Here is an 8,959-nt window from a genome sequence, read left to right as displayed (position 1 = left end):
CCGTCATTGAAAATAAGAATTTGTTCTTAATTGACTTGCCTGGTTAAATAAAGGTAAAATAAATAAAAAAATTCCATGTGTTTGATGCCATTCCATTTGCTCAGTTCCAGCCATTATAATGAGCCGTTCTCCCCTCAACAGCCTCCACTGATCAATATATCCACAAGCAACCGGGTGAGAGTGAGTGGTCAATTATCTACAACATTGAACCAATCTGTGTGTAAAGCGACACTGTGACTTGAACCCAACAAGCCATGGCTTCCCTTAGAGGAAAAGACAAAGAACAACTTAGAGATGCAAATGAAAGCAACGAACAGCTAAAGGATATCCAGGAAAACATAGCTAAAATGCTCTCCATGCTCCCCAAAACAAACCAACTGTGACAATCTGTTGTTTAAAAAGTAGATTTTCTCAAAAGGAAAGTAGATTCTATCGTGTCAGATATTCATATACAGGGTGGGCGCATGGACAAACAGGACAGCAAAATTGGAAAAAGAAAAGAGAATGAGACAAAACAACATGAGAATATTGCCCCTACCGGAAGATGATGAAAAATGAGACCTTTCTAGCTATGTGATCAAGCTGAGTTGTGCTTGGGGCCTCCACTCATTCCATGTCAGTCTCTTGGTGGATCCACTCTCCCCAAGTAGACCTCCACCAGCAACTATACTTTAATTACATTCATAAGGTAATACAAACTGACCACAGTACTTAAGTGGCAGTTTTTCTATATATGTAAAATGACATCATCCACATTTTTTGGGGGGTACATTAGGAGAGGAGTTGGAGCTTAAAAGCCCTAAAAAGGCATAGCGCCTCAAGTACAAAGATGTACTTTGCCTGTTTATTATTTTATTTTTTTTATTTAAATGTCTGTTCAGCCCACATGCCCTATAGTATATGTGTAATGTCTATATAATAACTATGTACTGTATTTATTAGGGATGCACCGATATGACCTTTTTGGCTGACACCGATATCCAATATTTTCCTTGCCAAATATCCGATACCGATATAAAAAACTTTAGCAGCCTTTTAAGCATTCTAGTACAGTTAAATAGTTAAAACACACACACACACACACACACACACACACACAAACACTGACTAAAAAGTTATTTTGTTGCCATTTACGTATGTTCAGATTACCAGTAAAACATAATCAAAATGTATTTCTTTCACTTACTTGCTGTGTTGTTTTGTTCACTTGTTCAGTCGTTTCATTCTCAACCAGGATTTCATCATACATGTCAAGCAGTGAAGTTTCAGCTCTGTCTGTCCGTGGCCTCTTTTCCTCGGTGCGCACTGTCACTGTGTCCGTTTCCATCTTGTCCAGCTGTGTCTGTAACATTTCGCGTAAACCCTGTTTCTTGTCTGCATCGAAGTAGTGGTCCTTGTACCTAACATCGAGCATGGTGGCAACACAGTAAAGAGGCTCAGAGAGAATGCCATCGAAGAGCTTGTTCACAGCCTTTAGTACAGTACTTTTCTAAGTTAACCCCACGGTCTGTGTCTGCAGATTGGTTGAGCAGGCATTTCAGTACCATGACAGTGGGTATCACGTCTGCTGCAGACGCAGTTGATGAGCTTATTTCTCGAGTCAGTTGTTCATGTTTCCATGTTTCAAACATGTTCTCAAATGCCATTGAAATGGCAGCAGTGGAATGAGAACCAGTACATTCTTGAGCATGCAATATGGCATTCCTCAGTACGAAATCCTCAACTCACTGTGCTGTCAGACTCAGCATTGTCATGGGGCTGCAATCACTTGTCCAATGTCAGTTGTGAAGCTAATAGCAGTGACGCCCATAGCAAGTAGCTCATGGATGTGCGTTTCAACAATACTGTGTAACTCCGGGAAGTTTCCTGAATTTCCGCCTGACTGATGTGCCCAAAGTAAACTGCCTGTTACTCAGACCCAGAAGTCGGGATATGCATTTAATTTGTAGCATTGGATAGAAAACACTGAAGTTTCTAAAACTGTTCAAATAATGTCTGAGACTATAACAGAATTGATATGGCAGGCGAAAATCTGAAGAAAAACCAACCGGAAATAATCCAAAGAAATTGAGGTACCAGGCTCTTATAATGGAAACCTATTGTTCCTATCTAATTCCGGCTCCCAGATTGCAATTCCTATGGCTTACACTATATGTCAACAGTCTTTATTCAAGGTTTCAGGCTTGTTTCTTGAAATACTAGGAAGAATTTTGAGTTTTAGTGAAGAAAGCACCGGAACAATATCAGTCTTTCGGTGTGCGCTCGCGTACTAATTTTACTTTCCTATTGAACATACTACTTTCCGTATGAAATATTATAGTGTATTTACAGTTGTTTGACTTGTTTGGACGAAGTTTAGCGGTAGCTGTTTTGGACTCCTTTGTCTGCATGTTGAACGTGTGTATTACTGAAATCGATGGTGCCAACTAAATAAGTTTTTTTGGATATAAAGAAGGATTTTATCTAAAAAAACAACCATTCATGTTGTAGCTGGGACCCTTGGGATTGCAAACAGTGGAAGATCTTCAAAAGTAAGTGATTTATTTAATCGCCATTTGTGATTTTATGAAGCCTGTGCTGGTTGAAAAATATGTTGATGTGGGGCGCTGTCCTCAGACAATCGCATGGTATGCTTTCGCTGTAAAGCCTATTGTAAATCGGACAACACAGCTGGATTAACAAGAATTTAAGCTTTGAAATGATACAAGACACTTGTATGTTCATGAATGTTTAATATTATGATTATTTATTTGAATTGTGCACCCTCCAATTTCACCGGATGTTGTCGGCTGGTGTCCCGCTAGAGGGACGCCTATCCCTGAAATGCTTTTCACTGTAACCTGTTGTATTCGGCGCATGTGACTAATAACAATTGATTTGATTTGATTTTAGATTACGTAATGAAGGCACGAAAAATATACACGTGCAACACAGCATTCCTAAAAGCTTATGAGCCCCTAACCAACAGTGCAGTTTAAAAAAAATACAGATAAGAGTAAGAGATAAAAGTAACAAGTAATTTTTTTAAAAGCAATATATACTGAGGGGTACCGGTACAGAGTCAATGTGCGGTGGCACCAGTTAGTTTTATGTACATGTAGGTAGAGTTATTAAAGTGAGTATGTGCAGAGGGGGGAGCAATGCAAATAGTCAGGGTAGCCATTTGAGTAGATGTTCAGGAGTCTTATGGCTTGGAAGTAGGAGCTGTTTAGAAGCCTCTTGGACCTAGACGTGGTGCTCCGGTACCGCTTGCCATGAGGTAGCAGAGAGAACAGTCCATGACTAGGGTGGCTGGAGTTTAGGGCCTTCCTCTGACACCGCCTGGTATAGAGGTCCTGGATGACAGGAAGCTTGGCCCCTGTGATGTACAGGCCCGTACGCACTACAGAGGGTAGTGCCTTAAGGTCGGAGGCCGAGTAGTTGCCATACCAGGCAGTGATGCAACCTCGATGGTGCAGCTGTAGAGCCTTTTGAGGATCAGAGGACCCATGCCAAATATTTTCAGTCTCCCGAGGGGGAATAGGTTTTTGTTGTGCCTGCTTCATGACTGTCTTGGTGTGCTTGGACCATGTAAGTTTGTTGGTGATGTGAACAGCAGTTTGTGCTAGGAGAGCAGTCCTGTAGCTTAGCATCTGCTTCATCTGACCACTTTTTTTTTATCTAGTCAAAAGCAGGTGCTTCCTGCTTTAATTTTTTCTTGTAAGCAGAGATCAGGAGGATGGAATTATGGTCGGATTTGCCAAATGGAGGGCGAGGGAGTGCTTTGTATGCATCTCTGTGTGTGGAGTATAGGTGGTCCAGAGTTCTTTTCCCTCTGGTTGCACATTTAACATGTTGATAGAAATGTAGTAAAACGGATTTAAGTTTCCCTGCATTAAAGTTCCCGGGTACCAGGAGCACCACCTCTGGGTGAGCGTTAACTTGTTTGCTTATGGCGGAATATAGCTCATTCAATGCTATCTTAGTGCCAACCTCTGACTGAGGTGGTATGTAAACAGCTACAAAGAAAACAGATGAGAACTCTCTTGGTAGGTCTGCAGCTTATCATGATATAGTCTACCTCAGGCGAGCAATAGCTCGAGACTTCCTTAGATATCATGCACCAGCTGTTATTTACAAAAATACATAGTCCGCCGCCCCTTGTCTTACCAGACCCCGCTATTCTTTTTTTTATATTTATTTATTTATTTTACCCCGTTTTCTCCCCAATTTTGTGGTATCCAATTGTTTAGTAGCTACTATCTTGTCTCATCGCTACAACTCCCGTACGGGCTCGGGAGAGACGAAGGTTGAAGGTCATGCGTCCTCCGATACACAACCCAACCAAGCCGCACTGTTTCTTAACACAGCGCGCATCCAACCCGGAAGCCAGCCGCACCAATGTGTCGGAGGAAACACCGTGCACCTGGCAACATTGGTTAGCGCACACTGTGCCCAGCCCGCCACAGGAGTCGCTGGTGCGCGATGAGACAAGGATATCCCTGCTGGCAAAACCTAGGCCAATTGTGCGTCGCCCCACGGACCTCCCGGTCGTGGCCGGTTACGACAGAGTCTGTGCGCGAACCCAGGGTCTCTGGTGGCACAGCTCGCGCTGCAGTACAGCACCCACTGCGCCACCCGGGAGGCCCCCAGACCCCGCTATTCTATCCTGCCAGTACATCGTATAACCAGCCAGCTGTAGGTTGATATTGTTGTTGTTTAGCCACAACCCCATGAAGCATAAGATGTTACAGTTTTTAATGTCCCGTTGGTAGTTTAATCTTCCCCGTAACGTGTCGATTGTATTGTCCAAAGATTGCATGTTTGGTAGCAGAATTGAGGGAAGTGGGGGGTTTATTCGTTCGCCTCCGAATTCTCAAAAGGCAGCCCGCTCTCCTCCTCCTCTTCACGCCTGTTCCCAAGGGAGCCGTATATCCTCCGCCTCAGGCTCATCAGAGTCGTGAAAGAAAAAAAAGGATTCTGCCAGTCCGTGGTTAGTAATCGCAGTCCTGATGTCTAGAAGTTATTTTCGGTCATAAGAGATGGTAGCGGCAACATTATGCACAAAATTTGTAAAAAAAATAAGTTACAAACAAATCGGTTGGGGGCACGTAAAACGTCTGCCTTCTGTTCCGGCACCATCTGTTGAAAAACATTATATTTCCAAAAATGCACTAGACAATTTAGTCAAAAATGCGTCATTTAATGATATCGGATCATGTCATGTTGGCATGTCAGCACCAACAATTTTAGGATGAAACAGTCAGAGGTCACCAAGCGCAACATAGCTTCAGAGTGTAAATCAGGTAGAAAGTTGTGTCAGCATCGAGTAATTGTCTCTGGCCCCCTCCCAGTTATGGGGAGTGATGAGCTCTACAGCAGAGTTTCACAACTCAATCGCTGGTTGGAAACTGTTGAAAACTGTTTTCTGCCCCTCCCAAAACATATAATTTCTAGATAATTGGCCCACTTTCTGGGACTCACCAACAAACAGGACCAAGTCTTGCCTGCTGAGGAGTGACGGACTCCATCCTAGCTGGGGGTGGTGCTCTCATCTTATCTATGAACAGGTCTCTAACTCCTCTTGCTCCACAATGAGATAGGGTGCAGGTCAGGCAGCAGGCTGTTGGCCAGCCTGCCAGCTTAGTGGAGTCTGCCACTAGCACAGTCAGTGTAGTCAGCTCAGCAATCCCCATTGAGACCATATCTGTGCCTCGATCTAGGTTGGGCAAAATTAAATATGGCGGTGTTCGCCTTAGCAATCTCACTGGAATAAAGACCTCCTCCATTCCTGTCATTATTGAAAGAGATTGTGATATCTCACATCTCAAAATAGGGCCACTTAATGTTAGATCCCTCACTTCCAAGGCAGTTATCATCAATTAACTAATTACTTATCATAATCTTGATTTGATTGGCCTGACTGAAACATGGCTTAAGCTTTCTGAATTTACTGTGTTAAATGTGGCCTCTCCTCTTGGTTACACTTGTGACCATATCCCCCACGCATCCCGCAAAGGCGGAAGTGTTGCTAACATTTACGATAGCAAATTTCAATTAAAAAAAATTAAAAGACTGTGCTTCGTCTTTTGAGCTTCAAGTCATGAAATCTATGCAGCCTACTCAATCACTTTTTATAGCTACTGTTTACAGGCCTCCTGGGCCGTATACAGCGTTCCTCACTAGTTCCCTGAATTCCTATCGGACCTTGAAGTCATGGCAGATAATATAAACATTTTAGTGACTTTAATATTCATATTCGGAGCCATCATCGACTCAGTGGGTTTTGTCCAACGTCCCCAGACCTACTCACTGCCACAGTCCTACTCTGGACGTAGTTTTGTCCCGTGGAATAAATATTGTGGATCTTAATGTTTTTCCTCATAATCCTAGACTATCGGACCACCAATTTATTAGGTTTGCAATCGTAACAAATAATCTGCTTAGACACCAACCAAGGATCATCAAAAGCTGTGCTATAAATTCTCAGCCCAACCAAAAGATTCCTAGATGCCCTTCCAGTCTACCTCCACCTACCCAAGTACATCAGAGTACAAAAATCGGTTAACCACCTAACTGAGGAACTCAATTTAACCTTGCGCAATACCCTAGATGTAGTCACACCACTAAAAACTAAAAACATTTGTCATAAGAAACTAGATCCCTGGTATACAGAAAATACCCGAGCTCTGAAGTAAGCTTCCAGAAAATTGGAACGGAAATGGAGCTCCACCAAACTGGAAGTCTTCCAACTAGCTTGGAAAGATAGTACCGCGCAATATCAAAGAGCCCTCACTGCTGCTCGATCATCCTATCTTTTCAACTTAATCAAGGAGAATAAGAACAATCCTAAATGTATTTTTGATACTGTCGCAAAGCTAACTAAAAAGCATTCCCCAAGAGAGGATGGCTTTCACTTCAGCAGTGATAAATTCATAAACTTCTTTGACAAAAAGATCATGATCATTAGAAAACAAATTACGGACTCCTCTTTAAATCTGTGTATTCCTCCTAAACTCAGTTGTCCCGAGTCTGCACAACACTGCCAGTACCTAGAATCAAGGGAGACACTCAAGTTTTTTAATCCTATATCTCTTGACACATTCATGAAAATAGTAATGGCCTCTAAACCTTCCAGCTGCATACTGGACCCTATTTCAACTAAACTACTGAAAGAGCTGCTTCCTGTGCTTGGCCCTCCTAAGCTGAACATAATAAACGGCTCCCTATCCACCGGATGTGTACCAAACTCATTAAAAGTGGCAGTAATAAAGCCACTCTTGAAAAAGCCAAACATTGACCCAGAAAATATTAAAAACTGTTGGCCTATATCGAATCTCCCATTCCTCAGCAGCGTCTGGTAAGACAAGGGGCGGACTATGTATTTTTGTAAATAACAGCTGGTGCACAATATATAAGGAAGTCTCGAGCTATTTCTCGCTTGAGGTAGAGTATTTCATGATAAGCTGTAGACCACACTACCTACCAAGAGAGTTTTCATCTGTATTCTTCATAGCTGTTTACATACCCCCACAGTCAGAGGCTGACACTAAGACAGCATTAAATGAGCTGTATTCCACCATAAGCAAACAAGATAATGCTCACCCAGAGGCGGCGCTCCTAGTAGCCGGGGACATTAATGCAGGGAAACTTAAATCCGTTTTACAAAATTTCTATCAGCATGTTAAATGTGCAAACAGAGGGAAAATAACTCTGGACCACCTATACTCCACACACAGAGACACATACATAGTCCTCCCTCGCCCTCATTTGGAAAATCCGACCATAATTCTATCCTCCTGATTCCTGCTTACAAGCAAAAATTAAAGCAGGAAGCACCAGTGACTAGATTAATAAAAAAGTGGTCAGATGAAGCAGCCACAGGATTGTTTTGCTAGCACAGACTGGAATATGATCCGGGATTCCTCCGATGGCATTGAAGAGTACACCACATCAGTCATTGGCTTCATCAATAACTGCATCGATGATGTTGTCACCACAGTGACCGTACCCCAACCAGAAGCTATGGATTACAGGCAGCATCCGCACTGAGCTAAAGGCTAGAGCTGCCACTTTCAAGGAGAAGGACTCTAACCCGGAAGCTTATAAGAAATCCCACTATGCCTTCCGATGAACCATCAAACAGGCAAATCGTCAATACAAGACTAAGAAAGAAATCGTACTACTCTCGTCGGATGTGGCAGGGCTTGCGAACCATTACAGACTACAAAGGAAAGCACAGCCGAGAGCTGCCCAGTGACACGAGCCTACCAGACGAGCTAAACTACTTCTATGCTCGCTTCGAGGCAAATAACACTGAAACATGCATGAGAGCACCAGCTGTTCCGGAAGACTGTGTGATTACGCGCTCCGCAGCCGATGTGAGTCAGACCTTTAAACAAGTCAACATTCACAAGGCCGCAGGGCCAGACGAGGACGTGTACTGCGACCATGTGCTGACCAACTGGCAAGTGTCTTCACTGTCATTTTCAACCTCTCCATGTCCGAGTATGTAATACCAACATGTTTTAAGCAGACCCCCATAGTTCCTGTGCCCAAGAACACTAAGGCAACCTGCCTAAATGACTACCGACCCGTGGCACTCATGTCTGTAGCCATGAAGTGCTTTGAAAACGTGGTCATGGCTCACATTACCACATCATCCCAGAAACACTATACCCACTCCAATTTGCATACTGCCGCAACAGATCCACAGATGATGCAATCTCTATTGCTCTCCACACTTCCCTTTCCCACCTGGGCAAAAGGAACACCTATGTGAGAATGCTATTAATTTACTACAGCTCAGCGTTCAACACCATAGTGCCCTCAAAGCTCCTCACTAAGCTAAGGACCCTGGGACTAAACACCTCCCTTTGCAACTGGATCCTGGACTTCCTGACGGGCCGCCCCCAGGTGGTAAGGGTAGGTAACAACACATCCGCCACGCTGATCCTCAACACAGGGGCCCCTCAGGGGT

The sequence above is a fragment of the Oncorhynchus clarkii genome, chromosome 3 (genome assembly GCF_045791955.1).
Source record: "Oncorhynchus clarkii lewisi isolate Uvic-CL-2024 chromosome 3, UVic_Ocla_1.0, whole genome shotgun sequence".
NCBI lineage: Eukaryota > Metazoa > Chordata > Actinopteri > Salmoniformes > Salmonidae > Oncorhynchus > Oncorhynchus clarkii.
Note: the sequence above shows the minus strand (reverse complement) of the source record.